The 20489-nt window shown below is 38.5% G+C and overlaps 1 long non-coding RNA gene across 1 annotated transcript; it reads right to left on the bottom strand.

Moving 5' to 3' along the window:
- Nucleotides 1-1468: 1468 nt before the first annotated feature.
- Nucleotides 1469-18317, bottom strand: LOC122223704. The gene is made up of 3 exons (XR_006204406.1): nt 18099-18317; nt 10581-10733; nt 1469-1758 (listed from the first exon to the last, which is right to left on the bottom strand). It is a non-coding gene; the product is annotated as an uncharacterized LOC122223704 (long non-coding RNA).
- Nucleotides 18318-20489: the final 2172 nt, after the last annotated feature.

Here is a 20489-nt window from a genome sequence, read left to right as displayed (position 1 = left end):
TACCCATTGGATGCCAGTAGCAGCCTCTCCACCCCTCTCCACCCCCGCTGTGAGTTGGGACAACCAAAAATGTCTCCAGACCTGGCCAAATGTCTTTGTGAATGGGAGTGGGAGGGCAAACATTGCCCCCCAGTTTAGAACCATTGATTTAATTTAGAGACAAGGATCTGAGAAAGCCATATGAGTTTTGTTTGATCTACCCCTGGGCCATAAATGATAGCCAGTGGTAGTTATCTGTGATTACCCTGTAGAAGGCACTCTGTTAAGCTATTTATACCTCTATTAACTCATTTAATCCTAGAACAATGAGGTGGTTCAACCAACCTTCATTTTACAGATGAAGAAATTGAGGCTTAAAGGGTTGAAGTGACTTGCCCAGGTTCGAAGTTAGGATAAAGGAGAGCTTTGTGTCTGGATCCTGCTCTGTAGGATTCCAAAGTCTTTGCTCTTACCCATTCCTGCTGTGCTTCCTCACATGAGATAAGATGATCAAAACAGCCTCACTCTCTGCTGGACATTTGCCAACACTTGCAGGGGTGAACCTGATTTGAGCCCTCGGTAGGATTAAGCATGCAGCCAGCTAAGGGCTCTAGCTGCTTGGTAAGTATTATTTACATGAGCCGTGGAACTAGGCAAGGCATAAAAACATCAGGCCTGTCTCCTGAAAGGAGATAGGCCGCAAGTCCTAACGTATTCATGCTTGATCATGTAATTCCATAGAAACTAGTTTTTGTGGGAGAAATTGCATTTCTTTGTAAGCGCAATTGTATTTTTTTACTGTAGTGATATGGAAAGAGGTGACGCTGTCCAAAAGTAGGAGACACAATTGGGAAGAATATGTTGATTAAAGTACATATGACTTGATAGGTATGAGTGCCAAAACCTTTCCATGGGATCAATAAGCTCAGGGCAAATGCTGTTACTCATTAAGCGTCTACGTGGTTATGTTTTGGCAGGTGCTTAACAAAAAGTTAATGACCAATGACTTCATATCTAGAATCCAAGCCCTTTCAAAATACAGAAGCTGCTAGTATTATGTGTACAAGGTAAGCAATATGTGTCAAGTCACAGAAGTCAAGAGAGGGCAGAAGAAAACTTTAATTACAGAATGATGTACATACAACATGGATCATTCCACAGGTACTGTCAATCATTAATGCCCTCTGAAAGAGTACCCTGGGTAGCCAGGGTATTTAATTGCTTAAGAGATCCGGCACTGGTGGATGATTCCTTTTCAGCTTCCTGTGTACAAGACTGTAACTGCTAATTTACCACAGGGAAGCCTGATTTCATTTCCCTCCAAAGTCTATTCTGCTCCCCCAAACCAACTAGAATTCCCAGCTTCTACAATTTGATCCGCATATCTCTTTCCTTAAATAATAATCTTGACTCTTGATAGTGGAAGAGCCATTTCTTTCTCTCAATAAGAACACACTTGTGTTCCCACCAGGGGCAGCAGATCTAGAACTTAACCAGTCAGAGGTTTAATTTGAGCACAACCAGGCAGGGCATCATTACAATTTTGCCTTCAGCTTCCACAGTTGGCCTCCCAGTGTCCAGTCAGTCCATACCGCACTGCCACCCTTGCACCCTGCGAGAATATTTGGGGAAGTTCCTGGCTCTGTGCTCGCTCCCCAGAAGATGTTCTATATGTGTTAGCTTTATTGAGCCATGTTGCCACGTTCATCTGATTCAGACCAAGCCTCAGGTGGTAAGTCAGGACTTTTTCCATTACAAAGGACAGAACCCAACTCCAATCTGTGGAGGCAAAACAGAGAAGTTATTATCTGCCCTACAGGAAAAACTTTAGGCATCAGCAGAACTATAGGACATTAGGATTCTGGGACCCTCCCAAACCAACTACACAGCCCTTTTAAGTTATAAAGAACCCTCTCATGCGTTGGATTGTTTAAAGAAAAACATTTTTTTTTTCTTTAAACCCTAAGAGGTAGGCAAGACAGGTGTTATCTTCATTTTCTGGATGCTAATTAAATGATGTCCTCAAGGTCTCTCAGCTGGTAAGTTACACGGCTGATTACTAATTGACCCCAGGTATTCTGAGTCCTAAATACTGTGCATTTCCCAATATAGCATATCTTGAAAGTAAAGTACCAGACAAGATCCTTATCCTCAAGACACTCAATTAACAGTGAAAAAGGACAAAAAGAAACTGACGTCCTTAAAAGCACTTTCTTGTGAAGAATTGTTTTGTGTTTTAATAGTACTACTTCATTTGCATATGAACAATTCTACAGGACTATTTCCTAGAACTTCTAATAAAAGAACACGCAAAAGAGAATTTGACACTTTATTTTGCCACAATCATACTAAACAGACAAATGGACTAAGGACCACATCATTATCACCAGCATGTTACCATCACGTTGCTATCACCAGCAGTAATCACAAGTACCTAGGTAGGTACCCAGATCCAACTAGAAGCCCTGTGTGTCTCAAAAGCAGGTACTGCATTTCACTCACCATCATATCCCTGACGCTACGCATAATTTTGGTTGAATTAATGGCGAACAAATCCTAGTGTGTCATAAAATCTGAAGAATGAGTAAAGAAAAAAATGGAACTCCAAAGACTTTTATGAGGGCCATGACGATAGATATTATTCTTTTTGAAAGTATAAAGAAAATGAATCATTTCTTGAAATTCCCATCGGCTATAAATGAAGATTATTAATTGATGAAGGACACATGTAAGTTACCCTATTATTGTGGAGCTATATAACATTTCAACAGAATTAAAATGGAAAGGTAGTGGTCTGGACTCAGTCCCCTGTCCCACATCAGGGACTTTCTGCCACCAAATATCCACTCTTCACTTGTGGGTTTACTCAACAGAAAGTTGTAGTCCCCAGTTCCAGTAATAAAACAATTCTGCCTCCTCCCTGTGTCCCCCCACAACTAACCACAGCTCTCCTTTCTCCCTCTCAGAACCCCAAGTCTAAACTCGTGGTCTCCCAGTTGTTCATCCCTCATTCATTTTTCATACCGACTCTGTTTTCACCACCTCTGTCTTGCTCAACTTGTTCTGATACCATATTCTAATTTCAGATTCCAAAGTATTCTTTCTATTTATCTTACTTGACCTCTCTCTAGCATTTGACATTATAAACTACTCCTTCCTTAAAATTCTCCCCTCCAAAGGCCACATTCTCTGGATTTTCCCTGTTGACTCATTCACATGTTAGATTAGCTCCCTCCCTTCCATTCTCCCTCCTAAATGCTATTAATCCTCAAGGTCCCATTGTCAACAACCTTTTCTGTGGGTATACTCTTTTAGCAAATCTTATCTATACCTATGCCCTCAATTACTGTCAATGATTTAATATCTCCCAAATCTCTGTCTCCATTCCTGATCACTAAATCCACAAACAACTCAGCTGTCCTACAGGCATTACAGTTTCAACAGGTCCCAAACCAGCTGTATTGTATCAAATCCCACCAGCCTTCACATCACTCACTCCTTGTCCCCACGAATACCAGTATTATCTGCTCCATTGCCCAAGTTGGAAGCTTTAGTCATTCCAGACAATTCTGCCAAATTCTCTCTCAATTCTTTCTAAATGTTTCTTGTTTGTGGCCCCTGTTTCCTGTGCTCACTGACACTCTCAAAATGTTTCTCCTAGTTCTTACGAAAAAACTCCTTATTTGGTCTATGTGCAATCCTACCCGCTCACCTGCCCCTGTTTCCCCATCCCCACCATGCATTCATCTCTTAAATAGCTGTCAAAGTCCATTCTACAAACCAAATCTGATCATGTCATTTCTGTGCCTAAAATGTTTCAGTGGTTTCATATTGTCTTCAGGATGAAATTTTAACTCCACACCACGCTTCTCTTACAAAGCCCTCCATTAGCTGACTCCAGAAAACTCCTGCCTCATCTCACAGACACTTCAGTTTATCTCTGTATTTAGAGCTCTAATACCAAATAGGCCTTTAACAGGCACCTACTGAATGAATGAATGAATGAATGAATGAATGAATGAATTCTGAGAAAGGTGCCCTTAGATTTAAAAAAAATGTCATATGGCTTCTTTTTATCTTCAACAAATAATGTTTTTATATAAAAATTAATTCCAAAGTTCCTTTGTTTTGTATCACCCAATCAATAAGGTCTTAAATCTGTTCTCTTTTTAGGAAACACATCATCTAAAGAGAGGATTTAATAAGATATTTTAGAATACCCACCACCCCAAATATATGAGGAATTCCTGAACTTCTAAAAGGCTATGTTCCAAAAATTCTTTTATGACTCGGTTCTGTGAAGCTTGGAAATGTATTTTCTCATAGAACCAATGCTTTATATATTTTATTTAATTTATGCTTAAACTATTTTTAAAATGATTTAAGTACTATATAATAACATACGCACGTCATAAGCTTTTAAAATAATGAAAGAAGGCCTGTAACAATACATATGGCCTATGGAAAGTAATTCTATTATAAATCCCATAAACTTACACTAACCCAAAACCAAGTAGAAATTTAACTGAGAGTCCTATCAGCTAATACAATTTAAAAGAAAGATAATAATGAGGGCTTTTTCTTCTTTTTTTTACCTCTTTTTTACATTTTTAGGCCTCTTTTTTGCTTCTCTTCTAATAAAATGGTATATACTAATCCAGCAGGAGATTTTTTTTTGTACTGAACTCTCAGAAGAAATTTGTGACACGGAATCTCCTATAAGGAATGTTTAATAGCCTGGTGGGCAGAGATAGTTTAATAGAAAAGCAAAGATATCATGCATTTGACCCATTCTCAGAGCAACCATTGATGAAACTGATAGCACATTTAATTATATTCCAAAAAGGGCATTTCTGTAAGTTATTCAAGTAATATATACCTACCTCTCTAATGATCTAACTTGATATGGAATCGACACTAGTCGTAGGCAACACAAATCACTTAAATGTGTGCATATGCATGATCTCATTTAATCTTTACAAAAACTCTATGAGGTCAGTACAATTATTGCCACTCCATTTTACAGATAGGAAAACTGAGGCAAAGAAGCAAATGGCTTATGGAGTTCACACAGCTACATTAGTAACAGTGCCCTTTTCTCGCTCAAATATTAATGATCTAATTTGAGAGTTCAAAGGAAGTTGAATAGGACAAATTTTGAGTTTGAGCTTTCTGTTGACCTTAAAATGGGTTGGTTTACTCTTAACTTTCCAATGTTCTCCTACTCTGTTTTCCTCCGTGCTCACTGGATTTCTTTGGTCTGACCAACCAAATTTGTTCCCCACACTAGGGTTTTACACTTGAAAAAAACCTTTCAACCAAGAAAATATTTTTTCTCTTAACTCTACCTTGAACAAGTTTCCAAAAATCTGTATGTAACTAATGCTTTAATATAAATCAGGTCCCAGCTCAAAAGTCACGTGAGTCCCTCCTTGAGCACCCAGTCTAGAGAAGCCTACTAGTATATTCTCTATCACTAGATTTTATTTTTAAACATTATTAGTACTTCATTTATTCTATTTTCCCGACTTCTAGAACTGTGTTGTCTAATAGAAATATGATGTAAATCAAGCCACATATGTAATTTTAAACTTTCCAGTTGCCTCATTAAAAAATGTGAAAAGAGGGGTGCCTAGGTGGCTCAGTCAGTTAAGTGTCCGACTTCGGCTCAGGTCATGATCTAACAGTTCGTGGGTTCAAGCCCCACATCGGGCTCTGTGCTGATAGCTCGGAGCGTGGAGCCTCTTTCAGATTCTGTGTCTCCCTTTCTCTCTCTCTCTCTCTCTGGCCCTCCCCTGCTCATGCTCTCTCTCTGTCTCAAAACCAAATAAACATGAAAAAAAAAGTTTTTTTAATGTGAAAAGAAACCCAGCTAACTTTATAAATTGTATTTAACTTGATCGATATATCTAAAATACCACCATATCAATATGAAAACAATATAAAAACTGAGATATTTCATATTCCTTTTATCCTGTTGAGTATTCAAAATCTTGTGTTTGTTTATTTATTCATTTTGAGAGAGAGAGGCAGAGAGAGAAGGAGAGAGAGAATCCCAAGTAGGCTCCACACTGTCAGCGTGGAACCTGATGTGGGGCTCAGTCTCACAAACTGAACCATGAGATCATGACCTGAGCTGAAATTAAGAGTCAGATGTTTAAGCAACTGAGCCACCCAGGCTCCCCTATCTTGCATATATTTTACACTGGCAACATATTGCATATCAAATGAACACATTTCAGGTGTTCAGTAGCTTCATGTGGCTAGTGGCTACCATATTGGACAAGGCAATTTAAAATGTAAACTCTTGTTCACCGGTGGATTTCCAGAACCTAGCATAACAGTGTCTGGCTCTTCATGTATTCCATAAAGTTGTAGAATAGAGGAATATTGAATGTGTGGACTGTAAGTATTCTCTGCCTTAGATTGAAAGAAGATCCATATCCTATTGGTGCCTAATTTGCAGTGACAAAGATAATGTTTTCTTGTATAATTTTAGGTGAATCAGGTCAGATTTACTTGCCACTTGGGTTTAGTTTTGACCAAGGAAAAAAATATGTGATACTAGATAACTGGACACTATTTCACAGGTGCATCCCTTACTGTGGTTCTCCAAAAGATATCCACATCCTGAACTGTGAAATTTATAAATGTTACCTTATATGGTAGGGGGAAAAAGGACTTTGCAGATGTAATTAAGTTGTCTTAAGACTTAAATGAAGTCTTATCTTGAGATGGAGAAATTATCCTGAATTACCCAGATGAACTAAACATAATCACATGTATCCTTAAAAGAGGGAGGCAAACGGAGATCTAACCATAAAAAAAGGAGAAGGTAATGTAACCATGGAAGCAGAGATTGGAGCCACAAACCAAGGAACACCAGTAGCCACCACAAAATGAAAGAGGCAAAAGACTGACTCCCCTGGAGCCTCTAGAAAGAATACAGCTCTGCTGACATGTTGATTCAAACAGGGAAACAGACTTCACGTATCTGACATTCAGAACTGTAAAAAAGTGAGTGTGTGTTGTATTTAAGTTTGTATAATTTGTTACAGCAGTAATAGGAAACAAATATACTTACTGATTTTCAAGCTGCCTCCCTATTAGATATAATTCTCTGATAGCTTGCAAACTAGCCCCAGTCTCCACTCCTCTCTATATACCTGTCTAGCCGCTGCTCTCATTAAGAGGTTATGGTTAATTTCTCCACCCTATCTGTTGCTTTGACCAAAACAGGATGCCACAGAAGCAACATTCTCCCAGCTCCTAGTCCAGGCCTCAGGAGGTCTTGATGCTTTCTCCTCCTTACCTGGAACTCTTTGCCCTTCCATGTGAAGAAGCCCGTTCTAGCCTGCTGGATGCACCCAGGTGCCTCCCATTGCCCAACCTTACAGTGAACCATCTGTTGGACATGTGAATGAGTCATTTCAGGCCAGCCAACTCCCAGGTGACCTGACTGCAGACAAATGAACAATCTTTCTATAAACCAAAGAAACTGCCTAACTGAGCCTAGCCCAAATTGCCAACCTGTGGAATTGTGAGCTTGTTAAATCCTTGTTGTTTAAAGCTACTAACTGTTGAGGTAGCTTGTTATGTGGCAATAATTAACAAATATATTCCCATAAAGCATATTACTTCTACACGTGTTCAAGTCTGCCATACAAATTCAGAGGAGTTTGTCAAAAAGAGAACTGTTCGTAGTCTCACTGGAGGACAGCAGACTGGGGGACTGTTCGTAGTCTGGGGGACAGCACTGACTACTCCATTTCCTACTGGAACTCTACAGAGCTAAAATTTTCTTACAGAAGTAACATTTCATCATACTGAATATCTCAGTGAATACTTGTCTAAAGTCAACTGCTCATCATGTATCACAGTAGAAGTAATACAGGCCTAGAATTTCAAGTTAGGTAGAAGCTGATAGCTGACCTAAACATTTATTAAATACCTTGTCTCCTGCCAAATACAATTTTGAATGACACTAAACCCTTTTTGCCCAGGAAAAGTGAATTCGTTGTAAAATATACCTCTGATAACTTTAAGAATTGACCTGTTGAATAGGTGATTAGTCTTGTCGACCTGAATCCTGAAGAATAGCTATCAAAATCATGATTCTAATTTTGGCATAGTTGATATGAAATTGCATTTTCTGACAATAGTTAACATCATTTCAGTTAGTTCTTATTCTTATTGCTGAATAAGAATAAAACTATGTCACCAGAATAGAGGAGGGTGCTAGTATCCCTGTTTGCTAAGGCGGGAAGATATATACTCAGTTTATCGGGATGATATTCAAATTGGAAATTAAGGGATACCAGGACACAACTTGTCTACCAATGTTTAAAATCGAAATCCAGTGAAAAACTGACACTTGACTAGCAGCCCAGGCTGCAGACTGTCCCAATGGCTTGCTAAAATACCTGTGAAGGCAAAAGAAAGACAAAAATTGATGACAACAAAAACTATAACTGACAGTCATCCTACCACAAGAAACAGAAAATTCCATTAACTGAAGGAACTAGGGAGATGAATTGTAAATCATAATCAGCAACCACTTTAAATAGAGAAAGTTGACAACATAGAGAATATAGGATGAGCTTTCTTTCACTGTGTATCATGCAGATCAAAGACTGAGGATCAGTACTTGCCAGAATGCCAGGCAATAGATGCTATTCAGGACTCAGATAACCTTTGGAAGGAGTGAGTGTGCTATACCCCAACCCGGCCCTCATCGTTACCTTCCTCTCTTTGCAGAATGAGACACGTGTGTGTGTGTGTGTGTGTGTGTGTGTGTGTGTGTAGCAAGAGGAGCTCGTGGTGACAATAGATACACTGCATGCTTGGAAACAGCTTCAACAAGTAATGTAGTACAGACGGAAGTGAAAATAAGAACAATCTTGTTAGTCAAATATGGCGTTTCTAGTTTTGCTTTTACTCCCTGGATCCAAATAACACGTATCAAACAATAGATACTTTGAGTGGCATAGAATCCATCTCAATCCGGTCAGCCTGCAGCACTTAAATCGTCTAGGACTGGTGAACATTAATTTGCCCCCAAATGGAAATCTAAAAAGTCAGCTATACTGACAACCAATAAGCCATAAATCAGATAAGAAGCCAAAGGCCCTATCTATTGGCAAACACCTTGGAACAGGATGAGTAAGCAGGAAACAAACAAACAAACATGAGGGCCTATGACATTCTTTAGCACAAGGGAAATTCTCATCACAATGAAAGAAAAAAAAAACTTCTGGATCTTTTTGATAGGATAACAGAAGATTAAAAAACTTTGAATTAGGATTAAAATTCAAAAGGGGTGATAAAAACAGAATTGGAATAAGGCAATATTTAAATAATACTAGAAATGAAAAGACTGAACTAAAATAGAAGGCTGTAATAAAACTTAATCATTAGCAAAACTGAGACAAAAAAGATATTGAATTAATGACTTGAAAGTCAAAATTTAGAAGGCTTTTTGGAAAATGAAAAGAAAAAAATTTAAAGGTGATAGGAATAAAGTCCAGAGAATAGAGATTCAATAAATGACTACATCAGTATTATTGAAGAACCCTGAATCAAAAGAGCAAAATCAAAGTTGAATATATAATAGAAAAAATTTTTACTGACTGAAATGAAGAACTGAGTCTTCAAATTTAAAAGATTTGTATTATAAAAATAATGAAAAAGGAGCCATAACAAGACACATTGTAGCCCATTTGTATTACAAAGGTGAATAAATCCCTATCATTGTTCACATTGTTGAGTTGCTGAGTTGTGTAAATTCTTTATATATTATATATATCTATCTATATATATACACTTATATATATATTTATATATAAATTTTATATATTTTATATAAATTCTTTATATATTTTGGATATTAACCCTTTATTAGATATGTTATTTGCAAATATCTTCTTCCATTCTTTAGGTTACCTTTTAGTTTTGTTGATTGTTTCCTTCACTGTGCAGAAGCTTTTTATTTCAATGTAGTCCTAATAGTTTATTTTTGCTTTTGTTTCCCTGGCCTCAAGAGACAATTTTTTTTTTTTTCAATACAAATTTTCAAGTTTCTGAGCATGTTAGTCGACTCAGGCTACCATACAAAATACCACAGATGGTGGTTTACACATCAGAAATGTATTTTCTCCCAGTTCTGCAGGCTAGAGATCTAACATCAAGGTGTGACAGGGCTCATTTCTGGTGAGACCACCTTTCCCAGTTTGCCAATGGCCACCCATTCCCTGGCTGTGTCCCCACATGTCCCTTCCTTTGTGCAGGCATGAAGAGAGAGGGACTAGCTCTTCCTCCTCTTACACGACCACCAGTCCTATCAGAGTAGGCCCCACCCTTATGACCTCATATAACCTTAAATACCCCAGCTCCAAATCTAGTCAAAGTCAGTGTCAGGGTTTGAACATGTGGATTTGGCAGCGAGGAGAGACACAATTCAGTCCAAAACACTGGGTTTTACTCAAAGTGTGATTTTACATAATACTCTTTTCTGCCTTTTCAGTGTGCTTTACCAAACTAAGAGACGGTTTCAGTAAACCCTGAGCAGCTAGGAATCCTGGCTACGACTTCACAGTACTTACTTAGCAGAGAGTACTCTACCCAGAATTACTGAGTAACGTATTACTTCTTTTTGCAGAGAGTGACTCCTTACGAGCTCCTCCTGCCGTCTCAGCTTTCTCAGTCCCAAGATCTCACAATGCCAGTTATGGGTATATTCACATTCAGCAATAGTTCTGTTAAGGAAAGAAAAGTAAACAGAAATGGGACTAATTTTGGAGAAGTTTTCTATACCCCCCAAATGAAGATAATTATAAAGTTCTTAATTAAATAATAATATTGAGCCTGTCAATATGTACCACGGGCCTTAAAATTCATTGATTTTATAATTATCCTTTTCAGAATTTATCCTAAGGACGTCGTCCGAAATTTGGCCATAGATGTATGTAAAGCTGTCCATTGGCATTGTGTGTTAACAACAAAAATATCAGCAGCTTGCATAAGGAAATGGTTAAGTAAATTGTGATATAGTCTGACCCTTAAGTACTATATATACATTAAATGTAATGATTGCCTGAAAATGTGACATGAGACAAGAATATATTCACGAAACAGTATAAACTAATGTAACATTGTGTGTCAACTACACTTCAATTTTTAAAAAAAGTAATTATTACCTTAGAGGAAAAAACTTTTTTAATGTGCTAGAAAGGAAATGTGAGCCTTATGTGGTACTTGGTTCGGTTGTAAATAATGTTGACATAGTCATAACAATGTAAACAGAAAAGACTTTTCCTACTAAAAAAAAATGGTATCTGTAAAAGCAAAGGAGAAAGGAAATGTGTGAAGGTGTTCATTGGTAAGGGACAAATGGAGAAGAGGTAAGCTTTCGTCTTTCATAGAAGGAAGTCAGAAGATAATAAATAAAATGGAAAAACTCAAGAAATAACAACATAGAGATGCTATTTAAAGATGAAAAGTAGACACCAGAAGACATTGCTAAAACATCTGTGAGAAGGGAATATGGGGCTCAGAGAAGTAGACACAGGTAACTGTTGTTGGTGTTATAAGTCTAGTAAAAACAAAAATTTTGACTTTTAAAATTATATTTATGTATGTAACATTGGCAAAAATAAACAACTAACATTAAAATTTTAAAATAACGTAAACCAAACCCATGAGCAAATTTAGCAGGCCAGAATCTTTCAATCTACTGTACTTCCCTGACTCCTCTTAGGATAGAATTTTTTGTAAGTGTGAAGTCTGTTTCTAAACTCAGGGGCAATACTGCCATTTGCATTACTTAGCGTTTTGTAGCATTTTAAGGTCTAGTGAAGATACAGAACCACGTCAGCTCATCTGTCAGAAAAGTGGCGGATACAGAGGAACAGGTACGCACAGAGCTGGAAGAGCAAGATCTAGTCTTCGCGTCCAGAGTGATTCCCAGATATAACGATGAGCTTATATGGGAGCTGCTGTTTCTGCCATCAGAAGATCAGAAAATAGGGGAAATGCGATTGTTCGTTCCGGAGCACACCCCCCCTAGCTGCAATCCACATCAGCAAAAGGGATGCTCTGTGTCCCACCTCTCAACACCCAAGAAGTTAGAAACAGCCTTGCTGCAAAGAACCAAATTCTCTGTGTCGAAGTCTGCCCAAAGCAACAAGAGAAGCACAGCCACCTGACTTCTGACTTCCGAATTTCAAGCGGAGATCTGGGGAAATCTCAGCTGTGAGGGAAGCTGAGAAATGCAGGCTTTGACTTTCCAGCCCCTTTTCTTCAATAAGGCATGACCCAAAGGTCAGAATGGAGTTGAGTGAGCCAAAGAACAGTACTTTTACAAGGCATATATAATCTATACCTGCTAATTAACTAACAGGCCCCAGATGAGATGGGTCACCTGCTCTTGGTCTGGACTAAAGCTAATAAAGTTATTAATTCCTTAATGTGGAACAGTTAGGAGAGGTCCTAAAACTGATCCTCTCAGAAGGGCTAGAATTTGATGAAGAGTCAATGATTAATGATAGTTAATAACATTATATATTTATATATATTGTCTATCATATTATAACATTATGGCTGATATTCTGGACACTGAAAAACATGATAGGCATTCATGGAGAAAACAGTTTCAGACAAATAACCAATCTGGACAGAAAGATCTGCTGATGAGTTTATGGAGAGAGTGCAGAAAGGCAGATTAACTGGAAAATTTAACCCTGTATACCATTCAGATGATAGATTCAAGCCAACTCAGAATGGCTCTTTGTTTGCAGTAGAATTCAAGAAATCTTCTTTAACTGGATTTTAGTACACTCAACACTCTTTCTTATGTAAAGCGGGGGTTTAGTGCATCAAAAACTGAAGTAAGGGTCCTGTTCATGGGAAGTTTGAGAGTTTAACCCTAATAGTCAAGGAAGCATATGGGGTCATTCTGTGGTTTAGAAAACAAAAAAAAGTCAAAGGAAATACCAATATCTTAGAGCCCGTGGTAGGGATCATCCCAGTCCTAGTCAACTCCTTACTTTCTATGAAAAAGGGAGAGTTTAGAAAAGCCACCATTCCAGACACTAGGAGAATCTTTTTGTGTTTACTTTAAAAGGCGGCTATAGTGTTTAGAATAGTTTGCCCTTTGGCTAAAGGAGACTGTACACGCATACAACAAATACACATATCACATACATAAACACACATTTTTAAGGCTGGATTAAAATTCCAATATAAGTAGTGAAAGATTCCAAATGTTATTAGAAATACCTAATCTAATGTATGGATGTTCCTTCAACCAATTTTATCAATAAGAGACTGAATTGTCCCAGAAATAAGAGCAGTGTTGGTCCTTGGCACCTTTGCCCTCACGTTCAGTCCTAAGCTTCCCCCTCTTCTGCTCTGCTCTGTATGCAGAAGGTCTGACCAACAGGCTGTTTTTTCCCAGACCCCTTTGTCAACCGCCATCCTATTATATGTAAGCAATGAGAAAGGCTTATCAGAGATGCAGAAAGAAGAGAGAAGGGGCGGTATTTCCCGTTCTCTGCCTTGGGGATCATTTCTAGCGGGAATTCTCTCTCCTCCTTAACTGCAGCAGCAGGTGAAAGAGCCCACCCCGGGGGCGCCTGGGTGGCGCAGTCGGTTAAGCGTCCGACTTCATCCAGGTCACGATCTCGCGGTCTGTGAGTTCGAGCCCCGCGTCAGGCTCTGGGCTGATGGCTCGGAGCCTGGAGCCTGTTTCCAATTCTGTGTCTCCCTCTCTCTCTGCCCCTCCCCTGTTCATGCTCTGTCTCTCTCTGTCCCAAAAATAAATAAAAAAAAAAAAAACGTTGAAAAAAAAAAATTAAAAAAAAAAAAAAAAAAAAGAAAGAGCCCACCCCGGTTCCAGCTTCCCTCTGGGATCCCAGGCCACCGAGCTCTGATAAATACCACCTCCTCCTTCTGTGCCTCCAGCAGTTACTAATCTCATACATGACAACTTTTGTTTTCTCAGTTGGACTCTGCTAAAATCATTGCAGAAATTCTTTTGTGTTGATCTATAGTTCTCCTTGGAGCAAGATGGCTGATACGTGGCCTGTGAGTCTTCTGAGTAGTTAACTTCAGTATTTTTTTTTAATTTAAGTTTATTAATTTTTCCTAGGGAGACGGGGGGGGCAAAGAGTTCATTTGAGGTATTTCAAAGAATTTTTTATTGGGATAGTAAAAGGGCCTCTGTAAGTACTTAATCGGGAGATAAAAGCCAGCCACCTTCCTCTGTTGAGAACACTGGTCCTCAACCTGGTTCTCCATCAGCATCATCTGGCGAGTGTCAGAAATCACCCCACCATGGAGATTCTGACGTAAATAGTATAGGATGAACGTGTTTTAGAGCAGTGGTTCCCAGACAAGCAGCATCGGTATTACCTGGGAACTAGTTAGAAATGCAAACTTTGTGGCCTCACCCTAGAACTACTGAATCAGAAACTTGAGATGGGCCCACAACATCTGTGTTTTTAACAAGCCCACTAGATAAGCTGGTGTATGCTGAACTTTTAAGAACCGCTATTTCAAAACTACCCAGGTGATTCTAATGTGTGGCCAAGTTTGAGAACCACTAGTTTTGGCATAGGCCATTGATAAAATCATAACTTCAATTAAACATGTATTTATCAAATACCTAATATGTCTTCAAATTTCCTGTTTCTCAACAAAAGACAAAAGTTGAGATTATTAATAAAATTTGAAACTGTGCAGAAGATGATATATAAAAAGAGAACTACAGTTTAAGAGCCACAAATATTCAACCACACAGAACACAAAAAGAAAAATAAATCAAGAAAGTTCCTCTTTCTGAATTAAAAATAGCTAATTAGATAGTAAATGTACTTCAGCAACAAGGCTGAGATCCATTGCAGAATGCCTAGGTCATTTCACACGTCTACAGCTTGCCTTCAGTAACACTACCTATTACCAGTAATAGGACAAAATTTTTATTATTGGAGATGACCTTAGATATCATGTAATCCAGCATTTTGCGATCAACAGTTCATAGACTCTGGGGCCCTCAGAGGTTTTCTGGCATTGTAGCAATTAAGATTATTTCGTATGTAGCAACAGTAACTCCAACTCAAACTAGCATAAATAATCAAATAGATTTTGTGTTCATGTAAGCCCACAGGTAGTGACAGCTTCAGGTGCAGCTTGAACCTGTGGGCTCCAGATCTGTTTCTCTGTGATTTTTTTTTTTTATTTACTCTCCTGTTTGTATCAACCTTGACTTCAGACTTAATATCTCTCATTAAGAGATGTAGCCAAATGGCTTCAGCAATATCAAGCCTCGCATCAGCGTTGTGTGCCATTCAGAGAAAATGTCTCTCCAGGTAAATTCTGAGGAAAAAGAGAAAGCAAAACACAACAATCTTTTCTTTTTAGAAATCTCAAAAAAGTGTGTCCTCATTTGTGTTTAGGCCAGGTTGGTTTGTGGAACCTGATCCTGGAAGTCAGGAGAATTCACTGGGTTTCAGTCAATCAGGGCCCATCCCTAGAGCTAGGGATAAAGTTGTTTTTTCTTGAATCAAATGAAAAGCTGGGATGCTGTTGCCATGGAGGAGCTCATTGGATGCCAAGAAGCCTAAAATGGCAAATGTCTGCTATGTGTGGGAGAAGAGGAGTGTTTTTAAATTGATAAGTAAAATAATTGTCCAGATGTTTTGCTTTAATCGGAAGCATCTTAGAGCCTCCAAGAGTTTCCTAAATGAACATTCATGGCAGCCAGTGGAGATCAGATGGATATTCTCATGACTCATTCTGTCGGTTTACTATCCAGATCAATACTACTAGTTGAATGTTTTACTTGTTCTTCAGCTTCAAATAATTTGTATTCTTAATCATTTGTTATATAACTTAATACCTGTAGAGGACCACTGATTAGAGACAGAAAGACATACATGTTAACATATGTGGTTCATGTTCACACAGCACCTTCTGAGGATAGCACCATAAGTTATCATGGGAGAGCATCAGCACCTTTACCCTAGTGGGTACAATGTAACTGGGACTGTCAATCAAGGTGCCTCACTCTCCTAGAGCCAAGCAGTGAGCATGTGATCCAGAACAGGCCAATCCGATTCCCTTTTCCTTGGACTTTGACTCTTACCTGAGCGACCAAGGACAGGAGAAAATGGCAGAAGGCAATTCATCTCTGTCATGACACTTTGATAGGACTATTAAGTAGCTACAGCTCACAAAATTGAAGAGATTTACACATTTTTGCTCTTTCTCAGACCTGCACCTTGAGCCTCCTTTGATGTTTGAGTCACCCCAGAACACTCCAGTCAATTCTCTTTCTGCTTGAGTTTTTGTGAATAGGTTTCTACTATTTGCAAGGTATAATTGATACTGATACATACTAAGAAGAAGTATTAAAATGATAATTCTGAAATTTTTCTTCAAGACGGCCAACAATGAATAAATCGCTAGTCTGATCGAACTTTTTAGAGGCACATCAATATACCTCTAGTACTTCAAAAACCATTGTTGAAAGGGAAAATATAATACCATCTTATCCAATGTGAGTTATAATTTGTTAGTTAGTATAAAGACCTTCTAAACTCTCAGCATGTTATTTGTGGGGAAGTGCTTGTAAATAGCAGCCTGAAGTATTTTCTTTTATCCCATCATTTAGAAACAAAGACAAAAATCACAAAAATAAACGCTCTTTTTTAAAGAAAAATGTAAGAATTCTCAGCATAGATACAAAAGCAATTTTTGGTTAAGATCTGATGCATAATGAGTAGTTGAATTTTACTATATGTTTCAGTGTCTACTCACTCCCAAATAAAACACAATATAACATTATTTTTAGTTGGTTCATCAATAAACTATGCTTTTTCTCATACAATAGAATTCAGGAAGTTAAAAACTAAGCATTTTCTAAAGTCAAAACATATACTTAAATATATAGTGACTAATCCACAATGTTTATAAAAGCAATATTAAAAGAAAAGGAATAGGAATTTATACAGTAATCTTTCAAGACAAATCGATCTGAAAATTTTACATGCTTTTAAAATCATTTATCATATATGACACAAATAATATATATTTTTTAATTCCTAAGGAATTTCGATAGATTATATATTTAACTGAAGGGTGCTTGAGTAAAAAAAAAAAAGATGGCTGAGGAACACTGATACACCTCCTTACTTGGTAGAAACCAGAGAGGTCACACAGATAACCGTGACCAACGAGACACAAGCACAGTTCCTTAGACTCTCAATGCCCATCAGATGTGCTTGCTTCCTGCTGCCACAAACACACTTCGGTATTGCATACAAGTGAATTCTCATCAGCTTCTACCCCATCAGATCCCCAAACCATACATTTCTTGTAATTATTTATATGTACTATTGCTTATGTGCCTCCAGATGAATCTTGTATTGGACACATTTTGTGGCTAAAATTTAGAGCAGTAAACCAGGACCCCCTGCCCTTTGGACATTCTCAATGTTAAATGCTGTTGCTAAATTAGGGTTTCATAGGGCTGAGTTTACAGAGATTGAATTTCTAATATTCAAAAGAGGTGGAGTACTGACTCCCCTCCTCCAACTCTCTGTGAGGAGTTTGCCGTCTCACCAAGGTAGAGACAATGGCCAGATATGAACTCTCATTGTGCTCCTTTGGTTGTTTTTGTTGCCCCGACTAAAGGCTTTGTAACAATTAATTCTGCTATCTCCAGCTGTCTCTGATGCAACTGATGTGTAAACTTCCAAGAGCTCAGGATCCTATGACATCGAAAGTCTGTAACTAACAAAGAATAATTCAGAGTCCCTGAACAAAATTATTCCCTTTGTTAAATCGACTGCCCGGATACCCAGGGGAGGAATAGCATTAGAAGGTTGGAGAAACTATGCTATCATACCTTTAAAATATTTTGTAAAAGTTTTATGTTAGTTTGAACCGGGGCCTTATCTGACTCCCATAATATAATAAATGTCATGTGATTAAGAAGATCTCATTCTAGACAAAGAATTTCCACGTTCCTTTAACCCAAGAAACCTAAGATCTCTTCAGCTACAAAAATTAATTAAACAAGCAAGCAAATAAATGGGAAAGAGTTTTAATCACTGTAATACCTGCCGATGTGCTCCACCCAGTTGGTTGGAATACCTGATGTGTGTTATTTCTGAAATTACGGCCAAAGACTCACTTCTCTTGAACAGTCTGAAGCTGGGCCTAGCATTCAAGTGAGCTCCTCCACGCCTGTGTCCTGTCCTGCAATTCAGGATTCAGGCCTAGTGTTCCTCTCTATCGCCTCCTGTTCTGATCAATACTGACTTTCATTTAAATCCCAGAGCCCTTGGGGCGCCTGGGTGGCGCAGTCGGTTAAGCGTCCGACTTCAGCCAGGTCACGATCTCGCGGTCCGTGAGTTCGAGCCCCGCTCCAGGCTCTGGGCTGATGGCTCGGAGCCTGGAGCCTGTTTCCGATTCTGTGTCTCCCTCTCTCTCTGCCCCTCCCCCGTTCATGCTCTGTCTCTCTCTGTCCCAAAAATAAATAAAAAAAAAACGTTGAAAAAAAAAAAAAATTTAAATCCCAGAGCCCTGCAGCAGACGGTTTTTCACCCCTTCAACAATTCTGTCTTTGTTCTTCTGTCAGCACGCAATTCACAAGAAGCTGCCAACACCCCCCTTTTGTGATTTATCAGTGTCTTACCTGACAGTTCGGTCCTTATGACATCTCACAAAAATCTGCTTACTGCATAATATCCCTGAACTGTGGTATTAATACCAGCCTACCTCTACCTGGAAACCTCCAGGTAGAAGTGCCAGTCTTATATCTTCTTTGACGACCGTGGAAGCATAAAATTCAAGATCTTTATGAAAGGATGCCTTAGAATCAGGCTTACTCTTGGTTAGTGTCTCACCATTGTGTAAATAAGTAAATCTCCTCTCCTGCTCGATGGTCTGTTTCTTTAAATTCCCTAAGACCACCAAAGAGCCATGACCACTAACAAGAAGTAGGGAAGGGTATGGTCACCATGATATTTGCCATGATATTTGTTCATTCTTCGGTATTCCCGTCTTGGTGACATAGGCATAAAAGTTGTATATTAATCAAATCCACCTTAATCCGGGGATGCCTCTGCTTACTTTTTCAACTCTAAAGCTCAGCTCTCTGATCTTTGAAATTGCAGTTTTTGTCAGAGAAGGCAACGGGACAGGCTAAGATTACTCATAAATACCGTGGAATGTCTGGAAGGCTGAGTGGAGCATAGGTAATGCAAACGCCATTCTAGAAGTGAAACCACATTTGTGGAAAAGGGAAGCCTTCAGGGAGCAAAATATCAGCAGAATCAGACTACAGAAGCTACAGAAAACAGAACTAGAATGTGCTTCAGATGTCTGTGAACAGCAAAGTTGATGTCTGTGTATTGGCAGACATTTACAATTACAGAGTAAATACTTGATTTCAGACTTCTCCTATGTGTCTAGTTTTTCTTTCTTCCTTTCTTTTTCTTCCTTTTTTATAGTGCAGGATGAGATCATATTTTTTTGACTTTCATCTTTTTAGGGCTGTTTATGTTTCCCTTTCCTTGACTGTATGGGTATCAAATATGGATTGCCTTTCTGATCTCTAAATGGAAACTGCTTTTTACAAATGCAGAAACCTGAACTGTATGATTTTGAATATATATATATATATATATATATATATATATATATACATATTTTCATAGTCACTCATGAAGTCCAAAGTAAATGAGTTGTTTTATTCACCTAAAAGCAATTAAAATAATAATCCCATTGAAAAATCTTAACAGATATTTAAAAATTATAATATACCTCTGTACAATGGAATGTAATTTTTTTTAAATGTTTTATTTATTTTTGAGAGAGAGAGAGAGAGAAAGCTAGGGAGGGGCACAGAGAGAGGGAGACACAGAATCTGAAACAGGCTCTAGGCTCTGACCTGTCGGCACAGAGCCCGACGTGGGTCTCAAACTCACGAACCGTGAGATCATGACCTGAGCCGAAGTCGGACGCTGAACTGACTGAGCCACCCAGGCGCCCCTACATTTACAAAGAGAAAAACAAGATATACCTTGGATACAATTGCTAGCACATTGTTCTGGATACCCTATGTACTCAATCCATTTAGCTGATCGGCAGGCTGGCTGATGGAAGGTCTATCTCTCTCAGGCAGCCTGAGAGGCACAATGGAAAGGCGCTGGACTAGGAGCCAGAAGATCAAATATCAGCTCTGCTGTGTCCCTGGGAAAATCTCTCCGCCTTTATAACTCTCAGTGTTTTCATCTGTAAAATAGGATAAAAATATCTTCTGGCCTGCCCTGCTGGATTATTAGGAGAGTCAGAGAAGACAATGCATGTGCAAGCATTTTATGAATGCAAGGCATTAGTGATATAATTTTACTTAACTAGTAATTGATACTCTCCTGAGTTAAACCCACTTTTTCAGAAACTAAGGCAATTAGTTATGGCAGCTCACATATATCCCAAAGCTAAAT

The sequence above is a fragment of the Panthera leo genome, chromosome B4 (genome assembly GCF_018350215.1).
Source record: "Panthera leo isolate Ple1 chromosome B4, P.leo_Ple1_pat1.1, whole genome shotgun sequence".
NCBI lineage: Eukaryota > Metazoa > Chordata > Mammalia > Carnivora > Felidae > Panthera > Panthera leo.
Note: the sequence above shows the minus strand (reverse complement) of the source record. Positions and strands in the feature narration are given on the sequence as shown.